Genomic DNA, 17111 nt, shown 5'->3' with positions numbered 1-17111 from the left:
CGCAGATGCATACGCACATTCTTCATCTGATTAACTGTTAAATAGGGATGTAGCAGTAGATACTGCCCTGCTTGCAGTTACTTTGAGCTGTAGAACAGACTAAGCAGAGGGTGCAGGTATGAGCTCACTGAATGTATCCATACTTAAAGAAACTGTGGCAAATCTACTTCTTCACTCTGAATTTTAAGATTGAAGAAACAGCAGTCTTTAAATTACATGAGGGCTGCTCTGAAAGTAATGCCTCCTGTTTTACTCTACTGGCCCACAATGTCAGAGGTTGATGTTGATGGTACGGCAATAGAGGTTGAAACTTCCCACCAATATCCCATTTTATTTTGTTGCTGTGCGACAGATGGCAGCAGAGGGGCAGTCTGACAGAATGGTGTTTGACATGGGAGTGTGTACAAAGCAAAACTGTGGAATCAAAGTCTTCCATACTGAAAAAATAGCACCCACCAACATTTATCAATGCTTGCTGAACGTTTATGGAGAGCAAATAGTGGATGTGAGCACAGTGAGGCTGTAGGTGGTGTATTTCAGCATTGGTGACAGTCATCTCTACTGGTGCAGATGTTTACAAGTGTGGCATGCAGGCTCTTGTTCATCACTGTCAAAAATGCACACTGAATGGTGGTGGCTGTGTTGAAAAATAGTATTTGAAGCTGAGAATTTGCTCTATCAAATAGTGCTATTGTGCTCTTTGTATCTGTTGTGGTTTCCATGGAAATAAGTAGGAGGCATTACTTTTGGAGTGATCTACATATATAAGCACATGCAAATATTTAATTAATGGGGTCTTGACACATGAGCTTATACTTCCTACTCTTTTATTAAAATCATCCACCAAATTTTGAAGCAGGAATTAAATCTTTCTCTAATTAAAAGCATTACTTTTCAAATACGACTGTGTACTGTGACAAGTACTTCTGAATTCTGCATTAGTTCTAAAGCTCCTCAGCTCCTGAATTTGTGGGTCTTTCTCCAATGTAAGCAAGCGAGGTTATCTGCTGAGATCTCTGTGACTCATCTAATAGTGCTGGTGAGAAACACTGGCTAGTCCAACAGCCAGCTCCAGTGTTGCTGTGCATTTTGCTCATGCTGAGGGACTTCCACACACTTCCAATTCTCTGTGCAATAGGTCAGTGGAGTTTGCAATTTGGATGCTTAAGGAAATACAGCAAGAGGAGGGGAGTGTAAAAACCACGGCAGGTTTTCATGCAACTGTTTGCTTACAAACCACAGTAACTGAGGCATGGGAGCTTACTGCTGCAGTGCACATTCCCGTGGAGATACTTGGTGGATTGCTTCTTAGAGCCAGCATGTAACAGGTTATGATTTGTGCTCATACCAGCGTTGCAGAGGTCGGGGATACAAAAAGTGCCCATCCTGATCAGTGACATTTCTGCTTTAGACTTCGAAGAATGCCTGTGGTGAAGTGTTGGGCTGGGCTGCAGGTGGAGGACTGACTTTGGGTTTACACAGGCATAGCCGAGAGCAAGGGCTCAGGGGGAGGCAGGGCGCCAGCCGGCAGTTGTGCTCCACCTGCCCGTCCCTGACCTGCCCCCTGCACCCACTTAAAGATGAAGGAAGCGTCGTTCTTCTCTACCATATTCTGCTGATAGCAGGAGTTCACCTGCTGTGCCGTGAGGTCAGCTAAAGCAGGGAGCTCTGTTCTGAAGAACTTCTGGTAGCAGAGCCGCCTGAAGCAGCAGCCAGCGCTATTCCTGTCCGTTTCTCTCACTCTACGACCGTGCTGCTGCAGGCTGCTTTCTTCACCTGCCGCAATTAGCGTTCACTTCACGCAATCCACCCCCCTCGCCAACTTCCCAGCCTGTGCCGCCGCCCCAAGCCGAGTCCGCTCTGCTGGCTCAGCCCAGCCCACAGGTGCCGTTCCCGCCGCCGCAGGGCAGCGCAGCTCCGCCGTTACCACCGCGCGCTACCGGCTGCAGTGCCGCGTCCCTCCGCCGCGAGGGGCGCGCGCTCCGCCCGCCGCCGTGCCTCAGCCCCGCGCTGTGGGCAGGAGGAGGAGAAGGAGGAGCAGGAGCAGCCCGGCTGCGGGCTCGGTGCCGCCGCGGATGCCGGGGGTGGCGGTGGTGGAGCCGTGCCCGGTCCCGCCCCGGGACGCTGAGGCGGAGGTGAGTGCGGGCGCCGCGGGGCTGAGGGGAGCGGGGCTCCGATGGCGCCGTCCGGGGGGGACGTGGTGCAGGCGGCTCTGGGTGCTCCCTGCGCCCAACTCCACGCGTCTCGCCGCACCCAGCCGGCTTGAAGTCCTTAAATCCGATCCCACATCTTCTCCAGGCGGGGTTGGGCGTTAGAGCTCCGCGCTCGTTGGGAAATCCTTGGGGAAAGTCGGGCTGCGTTCAGCCCCTGAGTAGGAGCTCGGCGCTTCGTTGTGTCGGCAGCGAGGAGCGACGCGGCCGGGAGAGGTCAGTTGTTATTTGCACAGCGCTTGGGGGCAGTTGGATGAGGAACCGGGATTCAGTAGGGCGCTGTGCCGGTCCGCCCCGTCGGGGCGCGGTGCCGCCACGTGTTTGCCCCGCGTCCGACCCGCCTTCGGGGCTACGTTCCGCTAGCCGGGCAGCACCGGCTTTCCGCTGGTGCGGAGACAACGGGATCCGTAGGGGCACCTCGGGGAGCGGCCGTGCTCCCCTCTGCGCCGAGGCTACGGGCAGAAGGCCTACAGGTGGCACGGGGTGGGCTTGGCATTCTTTCTCCCCTTTCTGCCGACTCGCAAATCACGGAGCAGCCCTCCTCCCGCTGCAAAGTTTTCCCCGCGCAGCGCAGCGGGAGGAGCGCCGCTGCCCGCCTGCAGCCGGCGCGAAGTTATCGGCGGAGGGGAGCCTCCTCCGCTCCTCCCTCCCGTCTCCAGCCCTCCTTCCCGGCGGAAAGCGGAGGAGAAACGGTGACCTCAGGTATCGCCGGTGCTGGTTTTGAAGGAGGCTAATAGGAACGGGCTGCTGGAGAAGATGCGATGCGCAGACTTCAATATCCGCGTACGGTAATGAGGGAAATAAACGAACCAGTTAGTATTCCGCTCCTGTAATACTTGGCGCGGGAGTGAGGCTGCCGTTACATCTCATTTCCGAGCTCGCTCGGAGGAGCGGAGTGACGCCGGGTGCCTCATCCGCCGCCTTTCCCTCGGCGCTTTTCCTGGCCGCAGCGCTGCGGGGCGAAACCTCCGAGAGCGCTGCCGGAGCGGGACTGCAGCAGCGGACGGAGCGGCGTCGGCAGGGTGACCCGGTAGGTGATGCATCTGCTCCTCGCTCCCGAGGTCGGAGCTCGGCGTGAGAACTTGGGAGTTGTGGGGTGTCGGGAGTCCGGGGTTTCTCGAGGAATCATAGAATCGTTCAGGTTGGAAAAGACCTTCGGCTTGGCATCGTGTGGGGCATCGCTATGCGAGGCAGGCACCTGCTCTGCGAGCCCAGGCAGCCCTCCATGCGAGTGTCTGCCGTATGTGCTTGGGGCATGGATGGCCACAAGTCAGTTTGCATTGACTCGTTAGGATTCCAGTGGAGAGAGGAATAAAAAAAAAAAAAAAAAAAAAACACTAAAAATCCAGCACCTGTGTTTGCAAGGTTGCATCTGCCTCCTATCATCAAAAGTTAAGGTGGGAGCTTCTCCTTGTTTGGTCCCCCTGTGCCTCACAGAAGATTGGAGATTTGTGACATGTGAAATTCTTGAATTGTTCCTGGGAGAGTCTATATGGTTAACTGAGATGCGCTGCTGCTCTCTCGTTTTTTTGTTTGTTTGTTTTTTCCCTTTTGACCAACAACTGTTTTGCTTTCTGATTGTTGGAAACAGGAGATTTAAAAAAAAAAAAAAAATTTAAAAATAAAATCAGAGTGCGTACTTGAAGTGTTAAAGGAAATGTTCTCAGGATCCCACGTAGCAAGTTGGTGACGAATGCAAACTGTTCCTGTTTTGTGCCTCATCCAAACTCGGCTCTCCCTGAAAGATGCTGTCTCTTGCTGCTTCCCAGCCGTGCTGCTGTGCATGGCCAGGCAGCCACGCAGCATAAACGAGGAAGCTGGGGGCACTCATCAGTGCTGCAGCAGGAGTGCAGGCTGGTCACATGCAGCACTCGGCATATTTGTGACTGGGGTGTGCAATCGTTGCACCTTGAACTTAGTTGTGTTGTGGAGCCTTAAAAATGTTACTTTGGAATCGGGGAGTGCTGCCTCTGCCCTGCTTCAGCTGCCGTTGGTCTGGCAAGCCCCCTTATGCCACCCTCTGGAAGGTTCAGTGACTGTACTTGACATGGAATTTTCAAGGGAGAGGCTGCAGACTGATAAGCAAATACTTAGACCACCCTTACTTTAATAATAATTCAAGATTTGATGGTGCAGCATTTCACGTTTGGCTTTAATAAGTACTTTGATTTTGAAATGATGATGAATACATGTTTCCGGGAAGGTGTGAGTTAATTCCTTTTCTTAAAGTAGGGAGTTACTAAAGCAGCCTCCTAAATATCTTCCTAGATGGGTGCTAATACAGCGTTTGTTTGCAGGTGAAGTATTTTAGATGTGGTTTATGGGCTGCCATCCACCAGCTAAGCGTTGTACCAGTCATCTAAATGTGTGCAGGGGTTTTTCAAGTCTGCTCCAGCCTCTGGTTTCTATGCCCCAATGGAAGCTTGCTGCAGCAAGTCTGTTCAGTTGCTGCCTTGCGTGTCTGGGAGGTCTGTGCATTTGCCACTGGCTGGGCTGTGCTGGGGTTGTGGGCTCCTTGGTGCTTGCAGAGCCAGCCACACCATGGAGGTGTGTGCTGCCCACAGGAGCAGGTACAGGAGTTGGTGAGGGAAGCTGGAACTGGCTGGGTTTCTCAATGCGATTCAGTATGCAGTAGGCTGGGTGAATGCCTTGCTAGGCTTGATGCTTACTTCTACCAGTAAGTATTATTAAACTTCTTGGGTATTTCTATCGGAACACATTCACTTAGAAATTTAGGATCTAAGTTTGTCCTTTAGCAGGGCACTTTTGTAGCAAGTCTTCAGATCTCCATCAGTTTTGTTTCCTTCCCTCTTTTCATGCCTTAGAAGCTCCATACACGTGGAGTTTTGATTCCAAGCTGTGTTATTTAAGTACTGTGTGAAAACTTCAGGCATTGAGTGAACTTGTTATGAGGACTCTGTTAGCAAGTGAGTGAAGGAAGCAAACAGAGATTTTGGCACTTCTCCTGTCATAGTGTGTTTCTTTGAAACAATCTGGATACCGTTGTGGCTTTAATTAAAAATACTCTTGGGCTGAAAAATAACAGGAATGATGGTTTTCCTTTTTGTTTCCTTTTCATGTTGGTGTTTGCTTAAAAGCTGGACGTGGGCTCTGTTGGATGAAAAGATGGAAATGGTCAAGGACATTCTGGTCCTTGTACAGCTGTAGCAATAAGATTGGTGTTAAACCCACTCATTTGGAACACCAAATGCTTTTGTGCCATGAAGGTACTTTTTTGGATCTTCCTTGAAACTTAGCATGAATCTGGCAAGATGAGGCATTGCTTTTGTGCTGTTTAGTTATTTCCTGGCATTGCTGAAAGCTGAGCTGCTAGCCCATTAATGTGTGCAGCTGGGTAACTCTTATTAGTTGAAGCTTGAGCTGTGAGCCCAGCCAACAGGCTGCTTGGTACTTACAAAGAGATTTGCTTGTATCTCCTACACGTAGTTTACAAATTCAGTATGTGAACCACAGAAAACAGTAGCTGAAATGGAAAGGATTGTTGCTTAAAACTGGTAATCATAGCTTCCTCTTCTAATTTAAAATAATTAATCAGCTGATGGGTGCAGGCATGCCTGCTTTGTTCTTTCTGTTGCTACTAAACCATTCTATTTTGTGCATTTGTTGGGAGGAAAGATCTTTGCTGAAGGAAACTCTGAGTGCCTAAAAAACCTCCAAGAGTGCAGCAGAGGATGCTTCTGGGACAGAATATGCTCCTGCAACTTGAGATGTTTGTTTGATTTATTATGAGACTTTGCAATAAATGCTAACTCAGTAGTAATTGGATTTGATTTGTGTTTCAGCAGTTCAGGCAGTCAGTATAATCTATTGGTGGTGGGTTTATGTGTTTTCTAGCTGTTTGGATCACATGCTTTTCTTTGGCTGCATACCTGACTGATAGCTGCTGACAGAACTCTGAGTGGGAGCCGAAGTGATTTAAAATAGTCTTTTAAAGATGTTATATGTATTATTTTTATATATGCTTACATATGAGGCCTTTATCAAAGGTGATGTGAGATCGCATGAAACACAGCTTCGGATGTCAGGGAGAGAGAAGGGGGTTCTTCCTGGATTCGCAAAAGGAAGAGATAAGCCATTAAGGATGTCTAAAAAGGATCACCTGCAGCTGTGGACTGTCTGCATTTGACTTGCAATGTTCCCCTGTCACTGCAGATTCAGCCTGCTGGATGCCTTTGTCCCGGATCCTCAGCTGCCATTAACTAGCTTTGCCGGAGGTGCCGGGATGCCGTGACCTCCTGCCGTGCTGAAGGGTGAGCAGAGGAGGCAGTGTTGGAAAATGCAGATAGGGCTGTGGGGCTGCGCTGTTGGAGGCTGCGTGTGGTGGGTTTTTCATTTTTCCTCTGGAAATGTGTCTCTGCTGAGTAATGTTTCAGAGCGAGGCCCAGGCAGGCTGGTGGTGTATCTCAGGATGCTGCAGCCACAGAGGGAAGTGAGGAGCTCAGTACCAGTCAGGCTCTTATCCCCTGTACAAAACTGTTACCTCAGCTATTCCTGCTTGTGCTGGTGAAAACAGCCCTGAAAACAGCAGTGTCGTTATGAGCAGTTTACATCAGTAGCCTCAAGACTGGAATCTTAGCCTGAAGATGAACAGAGAAGTCATGGATTTCTTCCTAATTTTGCTTCAAACTTCAAACAAATAAACCTTGCTGTAGTGAACGGCTGCCCGAGAAATGCCTGCCCAAGGAAGGGCTGCAAACTTCCTTGTGCAGCCTATTTTGTCTACTTTCAAGAGATTGCCCTGCAACACAAAAACGTGTGGTCTTGGATCAAATGAGTTCCCTCAAATAGTGCAGTCTGAAGGGCAGAGGGACGGCAAATTTCAAAGTGAACAGCCACAAAGCCTGCAATTATTTTCTGTCACTAGTGAGCTACTAGAATGCTTTTCTTTTAGTTCATACCTTTCAGTCCTGTTCTGTTTTCTGACCTGAACAAACCATTTGTAAGACTGGGAGAAGAAGCTAAGTCGTAAGACAAGTGGCTCGGAAAGCTGGCAGGCAGATTTAGAAAGGCGTTTGGGAAGGATGCAGGGAAAAGTATTCTTCATAGAAACAGCTTCAGGAGTGGTCTTAATGGAAAGGTAGTGAACCCTTTCTAATACCAACGTAACGTTGAAGCAATAAAACACTGCTTTTTGCCAAAACGATTTAATTAGTGTGGGAAACTTACAGCCTGCTGCTTCTGTTGGTGTTTTTATTTAGTATTCTGGTGGTTAGGCAGTCAGATTCATATTCAAATATGTGGATAAAACTGCTTTATTGTCCAAAAATAGATATTTGGACTTAATTCTGCTTAATGTCATTTTCTGTAGAAAGTGTCGTAAGACTGAACTCACAGATGGCACCATTTGGGGACCTGGGAGAGCCCCATGTGGAGGGCTGTGAGCACATCCCTTCTACAGACTTGTTCCTGCAAAGCCAGGGTTTTGGTTGTCTCGCATCACATGGTGGTTTTTCTATTTTAAATAAAGATCTTCCTTTTGGGTTTCCATTCAAATTACGGTTCAGTGCACAACTGCGGGAGTGGTTTTAGCAATTGATTCTTCTGGATGAGGTATGGAACTATGGTCTTTATCACTCTGTCATTAGATTTCATGCAGTGCTTTTTACGGGAACAAAAACATTAATCCCAGCATGCCAGGGTAATTTGAATAGTTAATTACAACGTTTTCTGTTTACCTAGAGTTTCTCCTTCACTGTATTTTAAGAAACAGTGCTTCTGTCTCAGGATTTGCTGTCTTCCATCTGGCACCTGGCTGCATTTGTGAAAAGGAAGATGTTCCTGTGTGAAGCTTTGTGTTGTGTGTGCTTTGACACGAGAAGCTCTTGGCTCCCTGCCGCAGCTCTGCACTCCGCTTTGTTTCACAGAGTGTAAGAAAGCTGTGGGATGGGTGGGCAGAAGTCAAATGCAGTGCATCCAAATCTCCATCTTCAGGTATTATCAAAGAAATATTTTTGATTGCTGGGCGTAAAAACATGCAGGTCTACTTCTAGTCTTTTTTACACTGTAAAGACTTAGCTTATGTAGTACTTAAATATCCACGTGCGTTCCTGTAATTGCAGGATGTTGACTTTGTGCCATCTATTGAGGTAAACATTGCTTATACTTTTCTTGTACCTTCTAGCCTGTGTTGCTTGGTTTTATTTATGTTGGTTGTTCCATTTGTTTTCTGAGGCAGTAACTCTGCTAAGGGAACCTCAGTACTGTATAGAAGGCAGTGTGAGGCAGCCACAGTGGAGCATAAACACATCTTGGGATTTGGCGTAGATCAGCTGAAGCCCGACAAGTGGGAATGTTGCCCTTACTTACATGCAATTATATATGCCTACGGGTGGGATCCAGTAAATAATTGTGGGGCTTCTTTCAGGAATATGTGGAAGTAGTATTCAAAGTAATTGTGAAAGAAGCTAACCTGGTTTCAGGGCTTTGAGTTCCTGGTGCTAAGAGTATCTCATGCTACTGGAGCTGCGCTGTCCCACGCTCTGCTCAGCTTGTAGGTGTCTGCCCGTGGAAGAATGTGCACAGTGCGTATTGCCTTTGGGGAAGCACCAACTGGCTTCCGAATCCATTTACCTTATTTGACATTAACAAACAGGATATTTAAATCTCCTGAGAGCAGTCTGATGTACCAGTTACATAGATGTCTGCCAGCAAAAATTTGTTCATCATAGCAGTTCTGATTGTCAGGGAACTTTCTGATACTTGCTCATTTCACTTTATGCAGATTGTTTTTGTTATTTTTTTTCTCCCTAGGTCTGCAAATCTGCAAATCATAGGGCAGCAAATAATGTTTCTCAGCAGATTTCTTTTACTGCCCTTTAAAACTTGAATTTATTTTATTTTGCCTAACATGGCTTGAGAGCAATGTGTTTTGTAAGATAAAAAGTCTAGTTAGAAAATTTCTTTAACAAAAATATTTACGTAAGTATTTATCACTGGGTAAGATCTGGATAAACACACATGGTGAATTTCAGATGGTTGTTTCGGGGTGGGGTTTTTTTGTTCCGTTTTAAACCACAGGCTCTTTAATATGATGGGATTTATGGCTAGTGAACCATGGGACAGAACTTGATTTCATAAAAACCTTTCTGTTTGTTGAAAAACTCTAGAGAATAAGATGCTGTTAGCTGCTGTAGAAAATGTGGTCGCCTCTGCGCTTGGGAGCAGAGGCAGAGCATGCATCCTCCAGAAATGCTGCAGCAGCCTCTGTCACAATATGGTGCGCTCTGTTTGGCAGCCTCCTCGAAGCAAAGCAGAGAGGGGGAGGTGAAAGGCTGGTGGTGGGAGGTGTTTTACCTTTTCACGTCAGTTCCTCTCAATTTGTGTAAGGCTGAGCTCAATAAAGGAAGCGTAACAGTATAGCACCCACAGGAGAGTCAGAGAAGCTGACCTGCTGTTGCGGTGGCCTTTTTTCATCTGGCAAGATAGTCTGCTGTATGCTGGTGGAACGGAAACTATTGAACAGGTGAATAGAGCCTTCTGAAATCTGTAATGAACTGAAGCTTCTTCCACTGGCAGGAAACCTGCTTTGTTTGTTTGTTTGCTTTGTTTCTTTTTGACCATAACTTAAAAAAAAAAAAAAAAAAAAAAAAAAAGCTCTGAAGCAATGGAAGATGGTGTTTAGGTTTACCTCATGGAAGGTAAAGGACAGAGGATTGTTTAAGTCTCTTAGCAGGCTTCCCTTCTGAGGGGTCAATGGTCTCCCTTTGAGTTTTTGATACAGTTTCTATTTTATCATCTTTGAAGGCAGATTAGGAAAAAAAATCTTCTAACTAATGAGGGAGTATCAAACTAAAGGGAGCCATCCATCAGTGATATGGATGTTATGTCCTCTCTCCCTCTCACCAATTATCAAGGTAGTGACAGGTTTGACTCGAACTGTCACTGTCATTGATTTGAAAAGGATGTCACGAGGGTCATGAAATTTCAATTTTTTTTCTGGAGATGTTCTTGTACAACTTCTGCATAAGAAATTAGCAAACCGTTTTGTTAACATAAGCAATAACTGAAGCATCAAGGCCAGTGCAAAATTAAGTCATTAATTAAGTGGGCGTAGTAAGGCAAGCTGGGGCTCATAATTTTTGTGTTGGGTAGGAAGCAATCAGTTTGCGGCAATCACTGGGCTCGTTGAGATTAATTCGGAACTGTTTTGAGGCTGATATGTGTTGAGCTGGATTTACTTCCATATGTGTTGTCTGGTGGCATTTTGGTGGGGGTGTGTAAAGCTGATGGAAGAGACATCACGAGGCTGGAAATGCACTAACTTTGCGTTTGCCAGTATTAATAATACTGCCTAATTTCTCTATTTTCAGTGTCTTAGAGGGAACCAAGTATTTAGCTCGTAATTAAAAGCTTTATTTCATCTCAACTTTTCTCTTGCTTCTATTTAAAAATGTCTGTAACCCGTGCCAGTAACATCATCCAATTTAGGATCTGTTAATGAGATGCTGAGTCAGGAGCTGTCTGAGGGCCTGGGAGCAGTGGAACCAAAGTTGCTGAGATGGAAGCTGGGCAGTATTGGAAAAACCTGATCTTCCCAATGCCAAACTTCTGCTGTTTCATCTCATTAATTGGTGTGTTCAGGTGGGTGAATTGGTACATATGCTTCTAGTCTTTCTATGGCATTTATTTGACACGTAGAAGAGATGAAAATTTTATTGAGTTTACTAAGGATAGTTGTAGGCACAGCATGCAAGGAATTGAGTACTAAGACTGTCCATTTAGATCTATTTTGTTGCCAAACATTTGTTTGCAACTGTTTTTAATGCTGTATGTCATCTTCTAGCAAAATCAATCATAGCTAGGCATTGCATAGAAAAGTATGGATAGTGAAATCAATCACTAGTGGTTATATTACAAGCAAACAGGCTAAGATGATTGTTGGTGCAGTGGTTTACTTACAGTAATACTGTTGTTTTATTTTTTACGGTCTCCTAATCAAATTTTAATGTGCAGTTTGACATTTACATGACATTCACATCCATAGAAATACTGTTTGCTTTTCCCCCATTGCTCAGTTTTGTTTGAAATTGTGTTATGCTCAAAGCTTTAGACTGAGAGATTGTGGAAAGGTGTTGGTAAGAAGTGTTGATGGTAACACCTTGGTCGTGATGTCAAGGCTGACTAAACTGTTTTATGCCTTTAGAATGCTGGCTCCAATTTGATGTCACATAAACTTTTCTAATTGCGAACTCCTGACAGATTGCCTGATTTTCGCCCCTTCATTGTTCTTAGTGTAAGTAATAACATGCTGCTTGTTGCTAGCATAGGTTTTGGTAACAGTGTTAGCAGCAGAATGTGGTTTCCTAGCAGTAGGTTTATGAACTTGATATTACCCTGAGTGGCTCTTGTATTTTTTTTCCTCCTGCTCCTTTTTTTCAGTCAGCAGAAAATATGTCTGTGGGTATTCAAATGCAGTGAGGCTACTGGAACAAACCAACCTATGTTATAAATCTAGGTTGTCTGCTGAAGCTGTTTTTCTGCACTTGGTTAGACTCTATTTTGGATGAGGCTATGAGGCTTAGTGACTTGTGCAGGGGCATTTACTGTGCCCCTTTGGGGCAAGCAGTGGGACTGGCTGAAGTGTGAATCTTTGATGGGGTACAATGTGGGTAAGACTGAGGGGTTAGATGGTGGGAGCCAGAGGAGCACCTGGCTTGCTCGTGTTGGGAGCCTTGAAACGTAGGGAAAGAATGAGATGTGCGGCATGTTGTTCATAGAGCTATGGAAGTGCCAATAGGGACTTCACCAGTAAATCCTATTTTAAGTATGTATCCACTTGTGTATGCTTAGGTTGCCTCTAGATTAAACTAAAAGCAGTGGAAAGTTTTTTCTTTTGTATTCTAAACTAAATTCAAATCAGAATTGATAGATGTGTATGTATTCAATGTATGTAGGTCTCTCTGAAAGTGTCTCTTATTAATTTCCGTGGAAACCACAGCAGATGCAAAGAACACAATAATACTGTAGAGCAGATTCTCAGCTTCAAAGCACTATTTTTCATCAGTTACCACTGTTAGCTGTGCATTTTTGCCAGAGATGAGCAAGAGCTGCATGCCATACTTGTAAACATCTGCACCCGTGGAGGTGACCCACTGTCACTGTTGCCACTGCTAAAATACATCGCCTGCTACCTCGCTGTGCTCTCATCCACTGTTTTCTCTCCATAAACATTAAGCAATTGATGAGTGTCTGTGGGTGCCTTTTTTCTGTATGGAAGACTTCAGTTCTACACCTTTGTTTTGTCTGCATTTCCACACCAGACGCTGTTTTGTCGGGCTGCCCCTTTGCTGCAATCTATTGCACAGCTACAAAATGGATTGGGATATTGGTGGGAAGGTTCAGCCTCAACTGCCGTGCCGTAAACACCCACCTCTGATGTTATGGACCATTATAATGTAATAAGAGGCATTACTTTCAGAGGAGCCCTCGTATGTTAAAGTGTTTCTTATTTTCCCGTGAAACAGTGGCATCCACACATGTGCTTAATTTAATTAAATAAATCCCATACTCAGCATAAAGCAACGAGTCTGGAGAGCTGTTGGCGCTGCATTGTTGTGCTATGGCTTGCATGGAACCATTTGGTTCGTTCCACTGACCTGTGTTACTCTACTGCTCTTAGTGCAGTTCTATGTTCTGTGCAACAGGTTTTTAATATATTTCATGGTTTTAACATCTGTGCTTGCTCATCTCCTTGGCTGTTATGCAGAGTAAATAGTACAAAAGGCAATGGTGTGAACACAGAGGATTTTGTAGCCCTGTTTTACAGTTTGGAGAGTGCTTATTGATAGAAGGTACTATGCTTAAAATGTAGGAAAGGGGTTCCTGCATATGGGACTGCTTACAGCGGTGTTAAATCTCGTGGTACTGTAGTAATGTGGAATTGGGGTGGGGGGAGCGTACAAAAAAGACCTTCATTTGCTGCTACATCAGATAGTTGTGGTAGTAACCTGCTGGAAGGAAGTTTTAAACAGCAGTGCAGTGCTAGTGCATTTTATGTTGATGTGCACTGTTAGAAATTGTCATTCTTGCAGTGAACTGTGACAAGAACATGAACTGAAATGGAGACATTTTGGAATTACAGGAGGTATCCTGTGTAACATTTTTTACTTTCTGTGCCTAAGTGTCTGAGCTATAAGAGGAGGGGAGGGCTGGGGTCAACTATGAGGCGGAGTGTGGGCTCTTAGAGATTGCTCATTAGAATGAAATCTCTTCTGAGGAACCTGTGCACCCCGGCTCCTTTTGAGATGGGTAGAATTTCAGAGGAGGTTGAAAGAAAATCTCTTGGGAACAACAGATTTCCTTTTTCCAGATCTATCAGTTGTTAGCTAGTATGCCATAGTCTTGTTCTTCCCTGTTCTGTGCTGTTTGTGTTTGAAAACTTTGTACTATATCAAATTCTTAAATGTGCTACTGTGTCAGGATTTCACTGCTCTTGAAAATAATGCAGGTTTTACTTCCTCCTTACGTTACTTTCAAAGTACCTGAAGCTTAATTTGTTCTTGGCCTTTTTTAAACAGAAATGCCTGCTATGTTTGCAGCAAGATTATGAGAAAGTAGATGGGAAATGCTGGACAGAGACTGCCCTTTAAAATATGAAACAAACCCTTGGCTGGATGTTTGCAAGAGATCACTTTTTATTAGGCAGCCTCCTGTTCTGGAGTCACGTAAATGCATTGCTGATAGCTCTGCTATCTTCACCTGTACTGTACTCCTTATTAAGCCCTGCTTTCCTCTCTCTCCTGAGTGAGAGGTCGTTTAGAAAATTGTTTCATCCGAGGGCTCAAACAAACAAGTGCATTTGCTGTTAAAATTGTTGTAGGTCACTGAATTTGTTTGCCTGCTACTGGAGCTGCCAGGCTGAAAATTCACAAAACAGAGCATGTCATGTTTAATGCTCCCTCTTCCTTTTCTGCGTAAAGCTGACTGCTCAGATAATTGTGCCTTTCTCACTTAAAATCTGTGCTTATTTCTCACTTATAAGGCCCATATACTCATTTGTTCTTGGGCTAGCATTGTTTTATGTATGTTGTTACTGTAGCCCATTGGTAAAAGCTGCAGGAATTGCTGATGAAAATACAGATCCATCTCTGCTGGGCATGTGACTGTACCCGAATCACCCTTTTTGAGGAAGAATTTGTGTTGTCTTCCCTTCTTTTTCTCTCAAAGCCCTTTTAAGCCCCTCCTAGCTTTGGTTGAGTACTGAGATGTATGCCACCAAGTAATGAGCCTTTCTGCAACCTGAAAAATGAAAAGACAGACGTTGCTTAAAAGCTCTTGAGGACTAAACTTAGGTGTGGCTTACTTTCTTGTGTGAACAGCTGTCTATGTGGATGCTACACTCCCTGAGACTCTCAGCTGGGTTTTTCTGATGATCAGGAGGGGAACTGTATCTCTCCAGCTTTCTTCCTTTGCAATCCTATTTTCATCTTTCCCCAAACCAGTTCTTCTAGTGCCTGTTTTTTCTGGGATAGTTTGCCTTGACTTTGTACCAAGTACATCCCTGCTGTTCTGATGCATGAAGGAGTATCGCATCTGTCTCATTTGTTGCATTACCTTAGAGGCAAACTTTCCCAAGTATTTATTGGGTTAGCCTCACGCTTGTGGGTTCTGAGGAGCAAACTCATGTTTGTTTACCCACCATTCTTTGACCTGCATATCTTCTAGCTTAGTCTTTCTTTCTAGAGCTATGTACTAGTTGGTATGTGAGATGGCAGGTTTAGTTACTCAGATGTGTTTTAACCTTCTTAATTAAAACCTTTATTTTTCCTATTCTGTAACTAGTGATATCATACCTTGGTTGGTTCTGTTCATGGCAATGGAGTAGTGATTTTGCATCTCAGATGCACGTGTATAATGCCGTTGTGTTGTTTCGGTTGTAACTCTGCAACAAGCAAAAGATGCCTTGGTTCTCTTTGCCTCAGTCTGAGAGCTTTTTCCTCTTGCACAAGATGTTGCTGTATACAACCAACATGTTTCAAGTCATACAAGGAGGGAGGGAGAAAAACTGGAGGCAAATGTCCAAAAGTGGTACGCCACAGGAGTGTGAGTGTATCTTGATACGTGTTCATCACCTAGGCTATTATAAAGCCACTATAACGAATTTTAATTTTTGTTTTAGAAAACTTCATCAAATAAAAGAAGAGGTAATTGAAATTTAAAAAGCGGTATGCATTGAAAATAGATTTGGATTCATCCATTGTACTAGGGGCCATATATGGAGAACAGTGCTATTTACTCAACAATTATGGTGATAATCTGAATTTCAAAAGCTCTTTCTTGACAGCCACAGCCAGATGTATGTTTTCCTCAGGCTTATTACTGCTGCAGGATGGCAATTACAGCCTGGCAAATAGGACAGACTGAGCAACACGAGACATGCTGAACCTTCCTGTTTAAATTACATTATGAGTTAACAGCAGGGTTACCTCAGCAGCTCTCTGCTCCTCTTCATTTATTGCTTCTAAGAGCTGAGCATTTTTACAGTCTTTTAATTTTCTACGTATCTTGAAAACCCTCAAGAATCAACAATCAGAAGGACCGTTAACAACTCAGCTCTGGACTAATGAGCACAACTTGTGTGCTGGGGGTACTGATTTGCTCAGCTGCGGTTGTCCATTTCTCCCCTTAAATTCTCTGTGTTCATTCCTTAGCTGTAGTAGCTGACTTCTAGCCACACATTGAAGTGAGGATGAGAGAAATGAGTGAACTCCATTTGAACAGTGGTGGTGAGCTTGTTCCTGCTCTTCTCTCTGCTCTCCCTTATATGTGCCTTTTGGGGTTTTTTTTTGTTTGTTTATGCAAATATGCACTGCTGCTCAGCATTGTTGCACAGATATCTTCACCTTTGTGCTCTTCAAGTGTTGGAAATCCTCTTCTTTTCACAGAGACTTTTTCTTTTTTCCATCTTACTTCATCCACAAAGGATACGAAGAAAAGTTAGAGCAATTAAATTACATCTCCTTTTTGTTTTTCTCACCATCTTGAAGATGCTTCCCATTAAACCCACCTATTTATTGCGGTTCCTTTCCAGACTCATGCTTCTGAGATCAGAAAACAGTTCAGAGTTTGTCCTATTTGTATAACATGAAACAGTTCTTTTTATTTTTTGGTAAAACAGTTTTATGCAGGAACTCCATCAAGATTTCTGTGTATTAAAACAACTGTGCATTTGTTTTGACCTTTGTTTTGTATCAGATGCTTTTGTGTGGTATTAGGGAAGCAAAAGGATATAAATTAACAATAGCTGTGAATAATACTGTCTAAATTGAAGATAAAGTGGGAGATAATAAACCATCAGTGAATGCCCTGAAATATGGTGCTTATACCCTTTTTTTGATATATTGCATTTTCTGAGCTCAGACAAATGTTTATTCCTTGAAAGCAATTTCGGATTCATTTATCCTTGCAGAATATAACTTCACCCTGCAAAGTCTCTTGTGACTAAAATATTGTTTTTAGAGAAATGAATATATATGTATGTATATATATGAAATAACCTTAAGCTCATTCCCTGCTGCTTAAATCTTCTGCTGTGCTGTGAGTTTTATGAGTTGGAGGCAGGAAGGTTTTAGGGTGCTAATGCTGAAGCAGGACCTTAGTGCGGATTTCCTGGTTAACCTAATGACTGAGCTGATGAAACTCTCTGCAGGAAAAGAGTATGAAACTAGCAAAACAATTTATTTGGTGTCAGTCGTGATTTCCATGGAGTTTCCCATTTGAAGACATTGCATAAATACAGACTCAGTATTTAGCTTTGTGGTTTTTTTTTTTTTTTTTTTTTTTTAATTAAACTAATTCTGATGTTTGCATTTTGTGTTTTCCAAGTGTGCTCCCTTAGCTTACAGACAAAATGTGTGGGTGCTGGCAGATTGCAGTGTTTTG

At 44.3% G+C, this 17111-nt stretch overlaps 1 protein-coding gene across 9 annotated transcripts in view; it reads left to right on the top strand.

Annotated features, from left to right (window-relative positions):
- Positions 1-225: 225 nt before the first annotated feature.
- Positions 226-17111, top strand: part of PCDH15 (protocadherin related 15) — a 678253-nt gene continuing 661367 nt past the window's right edge. For all 9 annotated transcript variants that reach the window (XR_007376985.1, XM_048944599.1, XM_048944600.1 and 6 more), the window contains exon 1: positions 226-2135. The gene's annotated coding sequence lies outside the window, so the exon portion shown is untranslated. The remainder of the gene's footprint in view (positions 2136-17111) is intronic.

Source organism: Lagopus muta, chromosome 5 (genome assembly GCF_023343835.1).
Source record: "Lagopus muta isolate bLagMut1 chromosome 5, bLagMut1 primary, whole genome shotgun sequence".
Classification (NCBI taxonomy): domain Eukaryota; kingdom Metazoa; phylum Chordata; class Aves; order Galliformes; family Phasianidae; genus Lagopus; species Lagopus muta.
This window is presented reverse-complemented; position numbering and strand designations above follow the sequence as displayed.